The 13783-nt window shown below is 31.9% G+C and overlaps 1 long non-coding RNA gene and 1 pseudogene across 1 annotated transcript; one reads left to right on the top strand and one right to left on the bottom strand.

Annotated features, from left to right (window-relative positions):
* LOC131593577 (putative disease resistance RPP13-like protein 1) lies at positions 1–6567 on the bottom strand (annotated as a pseudogene).
* Positions 6568–12287: 5720 nt separating this feature from the next.
* On the top strand, positions 12288–13387 carry LOC131657397 (uncharacterized). Its single transcript, XR_009300639.1, has 2 exons — positions 12288–12891; positions 13209–13387. It is a non-coding gene; the product is annotated as an uncharacterized LOC131657397 (long non-coding RNA).
* The last annotated feature ends 396 nt before the right edge of the window (positions 13388–13783 follow it).

The raw sequence follows: 13783 nt of genomic DNA, 5'->3' as shown, positions 1-13783 counted from the left end.
ACTCGCAGCTATGAAATTTGCTAGTCACAAAGTACTGTTTCCCAAGACTTTCATACTTCGAAAGTTGAAATTCAAATTCATCTTTTAAAAATCCCAAAGTAATTAGTTTATCAAATTGACATACTTTTCAATATTCTTTCATAAATTTCTTGGCAAAGAATAAAGTTTTTCAGCCTCGGATAAAAGGACCATGTTGGCCAATGCTCATGAATTTAAAAACGAAAAACTACAATATTTATGAGGACCTAAAACATATTTAACCCTTGAATCAATCATATATGCTATGTACATTTTTCTATCTCAATTCACCTTTACTTTCTTCTGCCCCCACTTCTGTCTAATAACAAGTGCATATACTCACTGTAAATACACCAACAGAAACTACAAAAAGAATGCAGTAAACACTAATTCACCTTATGAACAAAGCTTTCCAATTTCTAAATTTAAGTAATTCACCACACATGTTTGCCATCTCTTCATCCAAGTTTTTAGCCACTTCTTAATCATTTTTTATGCTATATTTTTGCTAAACTAAACTATTACAAGCCAAGAAAGGGGTTCAAATTCAAAGTATTTGAAATCGTTAGAACAACAATTCCAATTCATAACAAAACAAATACGAAAAAAGTATACACAGAGAATACAGAATACACAGTATTTGATAACGAAGTTCGGCCAATTGTGCCTACATCTCCGACTGCAGAGCAGCTGCAGTTCCATTGTATTAATCAAATTTATGTTTTACATGTTACAATTTTATCAGAGCGGATGAACTTGAACAACCTATTCACTTATCAGTAAACAAAAATCAATAAAAAGATTGTGTTGTAGTGTCTCCGACAAAACTCTTGAGTTGTTCCAAGATAGATCTCTTCTGTTCCTTGACTGATGTGAATGATCTCTCTACATAGGCATGAAAATTTTCTAGTCATCATTCTTGTAGGGTAAACCATTGAGCAAATACAAACCTAACAATAAAATATGGAAATATTGTGTCATGCTGATATGGTGTAGTCTAGAAACCATATATTTTATCATGAAAAAGACAGGAATGATATCTTCATACAAAATACTCACAGCCATGTATGTAGCTTTGTAGAAAAATTTACACAAACCGAATTCAAATGAGAATTCAACATCAAAATGCAAGCTAAATCAAGTTACAAGTACACTCACCATTTCAGAGAAATGAGTAAGCTGTTCAACTTTAGTAACAGCCACTCCAACACTCTTCAATGCAGAAGCTGTTCCTCCAGTTGACCTTATATTCAAATACCAGATAATGATTGTAATGCAAAAAGCACCAACATGTCAAAACAATGATATTCTAACATTTGAAAAACATAGTTCAGATTTGAGCAAAACATAAACCTAACAAATAAATGGAAATATTGTGTCAAGCTTGATAGTGTTTTGTAATATTAGGAATCATTTTGGAATATTGATAATGTGGAGTACTCACAGTTATGATATGATAAAAGTACAACCCTCAGACTGCCACACTTTGAAGTAGGGACTCCAACTCTTCTGCATGAAAATCATGATAATTTATTTAGATATTTAACTAAATAATGAACATATTAATTACGTATATCATTAAATTGACAAACAATTTAATTTTCTTCCATAAATTTCTAAAAAATAAAATCAAGTTCTTCTGCCTTTATGACCATAAACATGATGATCAAATAATACACTTGAATATAAAAGGCTGATGCTGATAGGGTGTAGATCAGAAAACAATTTGATGATAACCAAAACTATCAGATAGACTATTTACATCGGCCATTGAAATTGAACATATAAAAACATTTCTTTATTTTATTCGTTTCAAGAAAACTAAATCTATGAAACACCGATACACAAAAACAAACAGTTTAGCAGAAAACAAGATTTTTATTTAAAATTTTGAAATTACAACATTTGTTGGTGCTTCCATGAGAACTAATAACAAAAATAAAATTGCAATAGAAAGGCTTTGAATGACAAGCATTGAAGTAGTATAAGAACTCACTTTGTTAGCCTTCTTGAGCAACCCTTGTCCACAGCAAGAATAACGAGGAAGCATTTCATTTCAATTTGAACCAAAACTGTATTTAGAACAAAAATGTTAAACATAAACACGTGAAATTAAATATATTTGTTGATGAGATTTTTAATAAGAATCATGAAAGAAATATTTTGGTGACTCACTTTGATGTAATACTCCTTGGATGAATCCCCAGTTTAGTAAAATGAAAGAGAGAGATATATAAGGAATCAAGATTAGGGGGTTGAAATAGAACTTGCATTTTCATCAGCGGCTTCACAATATCATCACCCCAAATACGCAGCTTTGAAAGAGAAAACCATTGGACGAATATACCTCCAGTTGAGCAAAACACAAACCTAACAAATAAATGGAAATATTGTGTCAAACTTGATGGTGTTCATTTATAAGATTTAAGAATGGAGTGGGAGATATATGTTGGTAAAGTGGGAGATATATTTGACATTATGTTGGCCAATGTTTTCCAAGTGACATTAAGTTGGTAAAGTGGGAGATATATTTTATGTATGAAATTGGTCTGACAGAACAACAAAAGAATATTCAGAATTTGTTGGTAAAGTAAACATTGGAGGAAAACAAAAATCATTAGATTTCTAGAATTGAAAAATGTCAATTCTTTTTGGTCTTAAAGCATCTCAAATCTCTAAACCTATAGGTGAAAAGAGGCAATTCAAACAACATTTGTCGGTGCGTGCTTCCATGACATGCAGTTAATAACAAGAATAAAATTGCAATAGACAAGGTTTTAATAACCAACATCATAGTAGCGTCAAGTTACTATAAGAACTCACATTGTTAGCCTTGTTGAGAATGTGACTTGTCTGTTGTTGGAATTCCCAATCCTTTTCCGCAGCCCATGTCAACAGAGGAAGCATTTCATTTCAATTTGAGCCCCAGATGGAACCAAAACCTGGATTAGGAAGAAAAATGTTATCCATAAACACTTGAAATTAAATATATTTATTGATGACATTTATAACGAGAAACATTGAAACAAATATTTTGGTGACTCACCTTCATGTAATTCTCATTCGATGATTTGGTAGCTTATATGTGTATATTGGGAATGTGACAAATCTTACTCCACTCTTTCCCTTGCCTCCTCCCCAATTTTATTTCCAATATTTTACATTTCCGAATACTCAATACTTTAAGAGAGGAAGGCAGTTCCCCCTTTTCTGGCAATGATTTGAGCTTGGGTGCCTCCTCAATCTCAAGTATACGGAGAGAGGTGAGATGTTGAAGCCACTTCCCATCCAGGCATTCTACATCTTCAAGTTCAGAGATCCGTAAGGAAACGAGATTAGCGGGTTGAAATAGAACTTGCATTTTCACCAGCGGATTCACACTATCATCACCCCAAATATGCAGCTTTGAAAGAGAAGTGAGATGTTCCCAAGTTGTATTCCCCAAAATCCCTCCAACATTTCCAACCTCCAATTCCTGTAAGCTGATAGGCAAATCATCGATGGAAAACGATTGCAGATTTGGAAGGTCAACCATTTCCATTTCTTGAAGGCTAGTTAGAGTCTTTATTGATCCAGGTAAAGAACGTAACTTCTTACACCGAGCCACAGTTAAACTAGTGAGGTTAGGGATTGGAAATCCACTTAGGGAAACCGACTCCAGTTCATCGCAAAACCTTATTTTGATGGTTCTAAGAAACAAGAGATTCTGTTTCGATGCATCTTCTTCAATTAATATGGATTTTAAATGTTTACAGAATTCAATAACTAGACTTTTGAGGACGGGAGAGAGCACAAGGTAAATAATGTCATTGTATTACAACTTGAAGATATTTCCAAATTCTCCAGTGATGTGTATTTGTGAAAAGATTCATGAGAAAGGAACTCTAGATTCGGACATCTATCAATTATGAGAGATCGTAAGGTTTTGGGAAGACCGTCTCTTGGAAAGGATGTCAGAGATGGATTGTCGTTTAAGGTTATCTTTTGAAGAGACTTTAGACTAATCATCAAAGGATCACCCAACCAATTTGGTAATTTGTCTCCGCCGAAATCGAAAATGGTCAAACTCTTCAAATTTGTCGGCACACGTAATCGTTCCAATACAACACTTTGTGTTTGTGAGTTTGAAGGAGCATTGTAAGACCATACTAGTTCCAACTCGTCAATTCCTTTCTTCATCTCCAAGTTTGCTAGAGAAGCATGGGATGGGTCAATTACATTTTCAAGTTGTGAGATGGAAAGGCTTCCTCGAAGATGGGGATATTTTCCAAGATCTTCAATCTTCAATCCAACTTCATTAATGCCGCTAACAATAAAGTTTGACAATGTTTGCAGATTTTCTAATTTGGACATTTGTACAGGCATTTCCTTCAACTTACTGTATTTGATGTCAAGGTGACGCAGTTTCACCAATTTCCCCATGTCCTCTGGCAATTCGATGAGTTCGTAGCACCTTGACAACAACAAAGTCTGCAAATTGTAAAGCTTGCATGTTTCTGAAGGCAATCTTTTAATATCAGTGTAAGAGAGATTCAAGTATCGCAGATCTATCAAATTTTCAATAGAGTTGGGAAATTCAGTGATTTTTGGGTAGTGTGAAAATGACAACACGTGTAATTGTGTCATTGTCGACAGTAAGTCAGGAAGTAACTTCAACATAAAATCATTATACTTCCATGAACCTTGCAATGGGAGAGTTAAAAAGGTTCTTAAACCTTTTAATCCATGGATTTTTTTAAATTTATCGCATGAATCATATTCGTCATTGTTGAAGGACAAGTGTCGCACCCTTTCATATACACTTTCATCTGGATTATATTTGTCTAACCTAGTGCAATACGGAGATGAGACTGCCATAGCTAAATCATTGATGAGGTCGTGCATTTCAAAGCATACTTCCTCTCCATCACCAAAGAATATTTTTGACTCATCATCAATGGATCGACAACGAATCAAAGACCTCGACACTAGCTCATCAAAGTATTCTTCGGCTACTTTTTCCCAACTTTTCTCACTTTTCGGCTGAGGTATTAAGCCTTGTGCAATCCACAACTGAACCATCATCTTTTTCCTTAAGAAGCAGTTCTTTGGAAAAATTGAACAAAAAGCAAAGCATGCTTTTAGAGAATCTGGAAGGTAACGATAACTCAATAGCAGAGATGGTTGCACATCACCACTTGTTTGTTCCCAAATACTGCTGTTTAACACATCACTCCAATGATCAGGTGACAATTTTTGACGAAGAGTACCCCCCAGTGTTACTACAGCTAATGGTAAACCACAACATTTTTTGACAATTTCTCTACCAATTTCTTCTAGATTAGGATAATGTTCGCAATTTTTTTCTACAAATGCATGTATGGCTAGTAAAGACCAGGATTCTTCCGTTCCCAAATAACTTAAATGATGGACATCGAGAGATTTCAGCCTAGGTAGTACAACTCTTTCATCTCGAGTTGTGATGATGATCTTACTTCCAGTTTGTCCAACATTAAAGATATCACTTAGACTATTCCAATCAACATAGTTTCCATGCGACATATCATCCAATACTAACAAAAATTTTTTGTTACTTAAACTCTGCTGCAATTGCATTTGGAGTTTAACAAAGTTAGTCTCTGTGATTGTTTCTGAAGTGACAGATTGAAGAATGGTTTTAGTGACAGCAACAAGATCAAAATTTTTTGGAATGTGTGACCATCCTTTCACCTTAAACTTCTCTTTCACATGATGATCATTGTAAAGGAGTTTCGCTAGTGTTGTTTTTCCTAACCCTCCCATACCCACTATGGAAATCACTCCTATTTTTTGTTCACTATCACAACAATCCTCAGACAGCAGAGCCTCTTTAAGTTTCTTTTTTTCATCCTCTCTACCCGTAACATCTGATTCTTTTACCAAAAAAGGAGTTGTAGGAGTTACATTCACAACACAGGTGGAAAAATCACCTACGTTCAATCCAGGATTTTGGTTTTTCACATGTTTCAGTTTTGCAGATAACTTTGATAGTTTAGAATTAGGATTGTTAATAAATCTTTTTAAAAAAGAAAAAATCTCTTTAAGAAACTGACCAGCTTCTACTTCGCAGCGCAACACTGAGAGAAACTGACCATCTTCTACTTCGCAGCGCAACGCCTCAGTGTTGATTTCATCAAACAAATCTTCAGCTTCAAAGACAGCTTCATGCAGCTTATTCAGCCACTTCTTCACGCCAGGATTATTGATCTGCTTGTTCTCAGCATCAGGAAGTAGGGACTGAAGACTCGCCATAGTTGTATCTATCTCATCCAACAGCGCAACGTCAAGCTCAGTCCTCCGAAATAAATCAGCAAACTCACCGGAAGCAATCTTTTCGAGGAACATATCCATAGAAGTTGAAAGAAGTGCTCCAACAAACGCCTCCATAACTTAGTTCAAGAGAGTAAGAATAGTTTGAAAGATTGTTGTGGAAAGAAGATGCAATGCAAGATAGAAGAATTTAGTTCAACTTGTATAATTGAGATTAGCTTATTGTTTGTGTCCACTGCTTTTTCTATTGTTTTGTACTGTCACGCAATAATAATATCTTCTTGTCCCTATGCCATTAAGAAAAAATGTGTTCACATTTTGAAATGATATAAGTCAAAAATGGAGGGCTATGTACGTTGGAAGTTTTCTAGATCCAATTCCAAGTATTCACAAGACAATTAATTTACTATCATTTCAACTTATTATAAAATTGTTAAATACAGTATACAAAAATATTAGTAAATGGTTAGATGTAACCAAACTCTAAATTCATAATGAGAAATTTTGCTAGTGTATGTTTAATTGTTTGAAATATAATTGATTATATTTTCATTGTTGATTCTACGTGAAGTTATAAGTTCTTAAATTCATTTATTAGCTTAAAAGTTATAGAACTCTCTTAAAAAAATCAATTTATAATTTAAGTTATCAAAAAATTTGTAACACCCCTCTGAACCCAACGTATAATTTACGATTAAATTAATTAAAACGAGCAACACAAGGGTGTCACATTTCATAAAACATTACAAATTATTCTCCTCCATAATACAAATTGTCATAATGAACAATTAAACTATATATTTTATACATGCGATGCTACACAACATCCAATATGTTTGATTTGTACTTGGCATGTCACACGACACCCAACACATCTGATTTGGATCAATTACTATAAAAACAACGCAACAGATTCATCATAAAAATTTAATTAATACTTCCACAACTAAGGCTAGGTCTTAACATACACAAAAAGTGCCGTCAACAGTTAATTCAACATCTTAGAGTATCACCATGAAATTAATAGCAAATACTACAAAAATACTCAACAAAAGAAATAAAAAAGACAAGCGTCAACTCCAATTCAGTGTTACATGAATTAGAGTAGAATCTCTACTACTTAAAACAATAAGCTAAAATAAGCTCCAATAGCTAGCTTTCACTTACTTTCTTAGAGTATACTTCAGAGTATCTGCATGTTAGCCACGTAGAGACAACATTCAAACCGAAGGAGTGAGTCATAATAATCAATAATAAACAACATAAGAGAAAAGTAAACTTCAACAATTATAGTCTACAGTTCAACAACATCGATACAACCTATACTCACACCTCCATTCATCATAAATAATACACATAAAACTACCATCCTAAAATTTGTCATATAAGCATATAGAATCTTAATATTCATCACAACACACATCATCAATAAGATTATGCAATGTCACATAAAATGTGAAATTCTGGCACTTACTACACATGCTAACACAACTGTCTCAATGACACATGATCTCAAGACAGATGTTACAACATCTGAAAACAAACCAGACATATGAAACTAAAATTGATACTTAATTAAAATTGCAGAATGATAAACAACACAGAGACTTGTTAACCTAGTTCAATGCAACAACACCTAATATGGGGGCTACCAAGTCAGGAAGGAAATCAACTATAACAATATTAATTCAAAGCCTAAACAGTTCCAGTTTACAAATTCTCACTTAATTAATATATTGTGCAACTTCTATCTAAAATTCGACATCTAGATATGAGAAATCAACATCTAGATATGAGAAATCACCATCTCACTTTCTAAATCACCTTAGTGATATCTAACAATCTCAATCCAAGTGACTGTATCAAGAACAACTTAATTTAGAAGATTACACTTGAAATACAAAATACTTAGTTTTGCTTAAAAGCTTCAACCAATAACAATACTCAACTCAATGTTTAAAAGCTTTAAGAGTGAGAATAGTAACTTGACAAACAACCAAGTAACAATCAGTCTACCACATGGTATCAAAAGATACATGGGTGACTTAATAAACAAGAGACTCTCAAGAATTGATTCAAGACTAGCAATAGAAGACTCAATAACTTGATGTAGAACTAATAACACCATACTGACTCAAAAGAAATAGATTCACCCAAACAGGACTGGCAAAAAAACATCAAAAGAACTTGACCTAAAGAGACAAACACCAAAGATCTCCAAAGAGACAAAAATAGAAAAATAAATCTAAACAGAGAAGAAACGATAAAAAATAAAAGAATCCCTTTTTTAACATACAAAATAGCAAACATATAACATATAATAGTTATTCATAATCACCCTCCTGAGTCAATGAGAGTGGCTCAGTCTTCATCAACATCTGAATCTGAATCATGTAGATGAACCTGATTCTTCTTAAGGGATTCCATCTTTGTTACAAATGTTTTTCCTATCCTGGATGCCCTAGTAGATGTTCCAAGATTTGTTGCAATGTTGAATCTATCCTTTTTTGGATCACTGCCCTTATCTTTCTTGGATTCCAATTGATGAACCTTCTTAGCACCAGTATCTTTGGAATATTTTCTCATTGTTGAAACGCATTTTGTAAGGATGGTGAGGTTGTAAGGTATTTAAATACAAGGAGAATTACCTAGATTGTAATGAAATCTTGCTTGTAACAAAAATCCACTAAATGAGAGCAGTTTTGGAAGAAGATAAAATAATCCTTAGTAACAGTGCACCACTCACCATGGAAGAGAGACACATTTCTTATAAGCTTTTCTCATTTTCCAAGCTTTGGCTGCTAAAAAATGTTAGAACATTTGAATTGAAATTCTCCATGCCATTGAAAATTCTTTTTCTGAGATTGCACATATCACAAGATGAAGGCATATAGTTGGAAACCCAATCAATTAGTTACTACTATAATTCTTCAGCAGTGCGATTCCAAAATTATCCTTCATATTCTCAATGTAATTTTCACCTCAAGTTCCTGCATCTTCTCAGACATACCAATCTTAGGAGTGTCAATATTTGCATGTAGCAAGACTCCTGCCATAATGGTGACTTGAACCAAAGACTTGTTTATGTAAACAGAGTTAAATCTTTAAGAACCTTGATTGCAGTAGCTTGTCACACAATAATGCTATGATATTCAGTTTGTCGATGTACATTTTTAGTAATCAATCCAATAGAAACTATATCTTCCTTCAGCAATGTAGCTATCTTTAAAGATAGACCAGGATAAAATAAACTTTGATCCAAGAGACAAGATTGTTTCTAAAATAGAGCATCCTCCTTTCATGCCATCTTCATTAGACTTGATCAGAGGCTTTTAATCCAAGATTCAACATCATTAGTTATTTCTTCTCTGAAACTACTAATGATTCCAGACTAAAATAAACTCCAGATAATGAACTCCCTCTTAGACTTTACTTGAGAGATTTCTTACTCAGTGTCTGCTAGCCTTTTCACAGTATCTGGAGTAACCACTTGCTATGTTTCAACATCTGGTTGAACATCACTAAAGGTACTTCTCTCACTCAAAACTATACCTTGTTCTCTTTCAAGGAGAAGATAAGAACCTTTGAAGACTTTACAGATAATAGATTTTCCTTTGTTATAGATCACAAGAGAAATGAAATATACATGTTTCAATCCACCAAGATATTCACCTTGCATTAGACTGGTCAGATCCATTAGAATAAATGATACAACTTTTGTAACCTTATGATATTGCATCTTCTGGTGTGGCTTCTTGACTTTATCTTCCTTGAACACCAAGCAAGATAGTAAGCAATTAAATAATTGTGGAGTCCATAAATAGAAATTGTTTTTAAATCTTCATAAGAACTCCATACATCTCATTAGAGACAAAACATTCTTTCTTGATGACATATACCTTCATACCTTGATCACACAACTGACTTATGTTTATCACAATAGTCATCAATCCTTTAGTAAGAAGATCTTTGCTAAAACTAAGATAGAATGAGACTATACAAACCACCAGTAACACTTTTACTACAGTTAAGTGTCTGGAGCATTCGGAGTCAAAATACCAATTATCTTAGTTGAAGATCTAAGATAGGTACGAGAAATTAGGCAATTATTACTTACCTGAGTTTTAATCACTGCTTGGTTAACCAAGGCTGATTTTGACCTTATAAAAGAGAAAGAAAAACGAATAAGAACTTGTTAAGATCAACTTACCAGAAATTTTGAAATTTACAGAATTTTACCACAAATTTTGAAATTTCAGGAACTAATTGCAACTTATCAAAAACTTCAATATTGTACCGAAAATTTCGTTTGAAAAAAGTTGTTCTCATTTCACCAAGAGCATTTATGAAATAATGAAAAATGGGGTGTTAGATAAAATTTGCAGGGTGACAACTAAAATGCTCTTGGTTTTAGTTTTGTGAAGGTTAAAGCTCGGACAAATATCACTTTTTCTTAAGGGTGGCAGAACGGGTCTGGCCCCATGGACATGTCTGTTTTGCCCGCACTTTTGTTCAAGAGATTGAGAATTGAGAATAGTTTGAGAAATCTCCTATAAAACTTGAGAAAGTAGATTACCATTGAATTTTTTTTTTTAAATTGCTGTAGTATTTTGACATGTCATGTTTTTAAAGGGCTATATGGAGAATTGTCACAATTTGTATTGAACAAATTATTTTCAATTAGTATGCTTAAAAGGATATTTTTTCATTGTTTCAAATTCTATCATCTTAAATTTTTCCTTTGTTTCCATTGTAATACAATTAATTAAAGCCTATATGGGGAATTGTCACAATTTTTATTAAACAAATTATTTTTAATTTGCATGCTTAAAAGGATTTCTTTTCATTGTTTCAAATTCTATCACGTTATATTTTTTTCTTTGTTTCAATTGTGATACAATTAATTAAATATATTTTTTAATAATTTAATAAATGAAGTAATATACATGAAAAATAAGTGTCATTAAATTTAATGATATTTATTAAAATATAAGTCACTAAAAAACATTTGAGTGTATAGCAATTGTATTCAATATCAATATTCATCACTAAATTATTAATTTAAAATTATTAATTTTTAAATATCATCAATAAAATATTGAGAACAATTATATTACACCCATTATAATTTTAACATATTTTTTCGGTTGTTTTTCTTAATACAAGTTTCTTTAAAATTCGTTAGAAAACATAATTTGCGAACATTGCCACGGTACTAATTACTTAGTCAAATTTAAGATTTTTTAAAAATATTTTCTAAGTGAAAAAGAAAAGAAAAAAGAAAAAATATTTTTAATTTATGATTTTTATTTACAAACTACACTAACTATAAATTCTACAAGTAAGTTTTTAAAAAATGAACTATTAAAGAAAACAATATACCATACAACTATGAACACAAAACAAATATTTGTCATTAAATAAAACTCTATTATTTATATATTTTACATAACAATTATAATCTCAATAAACCCGTCGTCCGAATCGGTTTTTCTAGTTGGTGTTGAAAGAAAATGCAATATATGGTAGAAGAACTTATAAAGTGGTGGTAATTGATTGATATTCAACACTGTAAGTAATAATAATAATGAAAATGTGCAACTTGTCTCCATATAGTAATAAGATTCTCTTCACATTTATAATCAAAGTCGTTGGTTCAACTCTATTATTGTTTGAGACAAATCATACAATATAATAAAGCAAAATGAGTATTTTGGCAAGTTTGCCAAGTGTCACATTTTTAGAGTCTTCGCTATTTTTACACTTGCTATTATTAGAAAACTTTCTATAATTATTTTTTAAATGTTTTTTTATTTATTTTTTTTTTAATTACATTTTTCATTAATAATAATAATCATAATAATTAAATTAGACATTGAAAACAAAAAAAAAAAACGGTTCATTTTTTTATTAATTAAATCTCAAGCAATTATTAAAGGATTTTACATCATCTAATTATCACAACATTAATTGATAAGGAATCTTAAACAATTATTAGAGTCATTTTTGGTTTTTTCCAACAAGTCTTTTGATTTTTCAATCTCACATAAACCAACGTTTTGAATTATTATAATATTTGTTGGCTGTTGAATTTTGCCCACATTCATATCCTTCACCTTTTGTATTCTCACAGTTTACAATAAAAAAATGCTTTCCAATTCCATCATTCAATTATGTCTGCAGAAGGATTGTTAATAAAAGGGCACAATAGAACAGCAAATTTTCAAATCCTGCTAACCCTAAAATTCCATAGTCCATTCATATACTATCTTTTCCTCTTTCATTTTCCCATCGTTCATTCAGAGAGAAAAAGTCACCAACCTCTCTATATTCCATCTGTTTTTTCTTCTCTCTATCTCAATCCATTTCATTCTCTCTTATGATACCACTTCTTTTAAATTCTTCACCGCTGTCTTCTTCCCTTTCTCTTCATATCACCCTACAAAATTAATTTTCTCTTCCTTTCTCTCTATTTTTTATCCTCTTTCCATTATTTTCCTCCATGAAATTTTATTTGCAATTCTATCATATATCAGAAGCTTACGAAATTCCGTTTGTATCGAATGGAAAACTGAATACTGAAGGGTAAATTCTTTCATAAAATTAATTTTAAAATTCTTTCATAAAATTAATTTTAAAATTCTTTCATTACGTTGTTGTTCCGCCTCTTCTTCCTATATACAAGTTGGTCGCTGCTTTGTTGTTGTTCCTACTTAATTAAAGTTTCTCATATCGTCAATTTCATTTTTGTGTGTTGTTTTTTCTCCTTTCAATCTATTAGATACTCTTTTCCAGAGCTTTAAAATGTTATCATGTTGTTGCTTTTCTTTAAAATTAAAATTTTTTTGTTGGGAAATTTGGAGTTTTTATCATCACTAACATCTATTTTGTTTCGTTTCTAGGAGTTGCTGCTATATTGTTATTAATGCCTATAAATGATATCATCAATTTGAGATGTTGGAGATTTATTTAGGGGTTTATAATTTCTGAATCTTAGTTTTGTTTTAGAAGGAGAAATTTTAGTTATCTTATAGGCTACGATTATAATGTTATTATTTATATAATATTTGATGTTTCTTTATTATTGTGTTTATTTCTCGGTAAAATTGGTTTAATATAGAGAGGATGGTAAGTTGATCATGCAGTTTTTGAGGTGCTCTAACTGTAATGATATGTTACAGTGATGAAGTTATTTTGTTTTCTATAATTGCAAAATCCTACCCAGGAAATTTTATATTGAGTTTGCTGGTCTCAAGGAAAATTGCATTTTATTCTCTAGAATTAAGTGTGTAAAAAATACTACCGTATAACAATGTTAATTTATCCTGGAAAATAATTTCACATTGGTCGGTGGATAATTGAAATGATGGAGTCTGCGAAGAAATGACTGCTTAAGATTTTGGATGCGATTTTTAATGCTTCGACAAATTAATATCTTAGCCGTTAGACCCGCATGAACCAATATTCTTTTTCTGCA

This window comes from Vicia villosa, linkage group LG3 (assembly GCF_029867415.1).
Source record: "Vicia villosa cultivar HV-30 ecotype Madison, WI linkage group LG3, Vvil1.0, whole genome shotgun sequence".
In the NCBI taxonomy this organism is placed as follows: domain Eukaryota; kingdom Viridiplantae; phylum Streptophyta; class Magnoliopsida; order Fabales; family Fabaceae; genus Vicia; species Vicia villosa.
The sequence above is the reverse complement of the archived record's forward strand: the minus strand, read 5'-3'. Positions and strand labels throughout refer to the sequence as shown.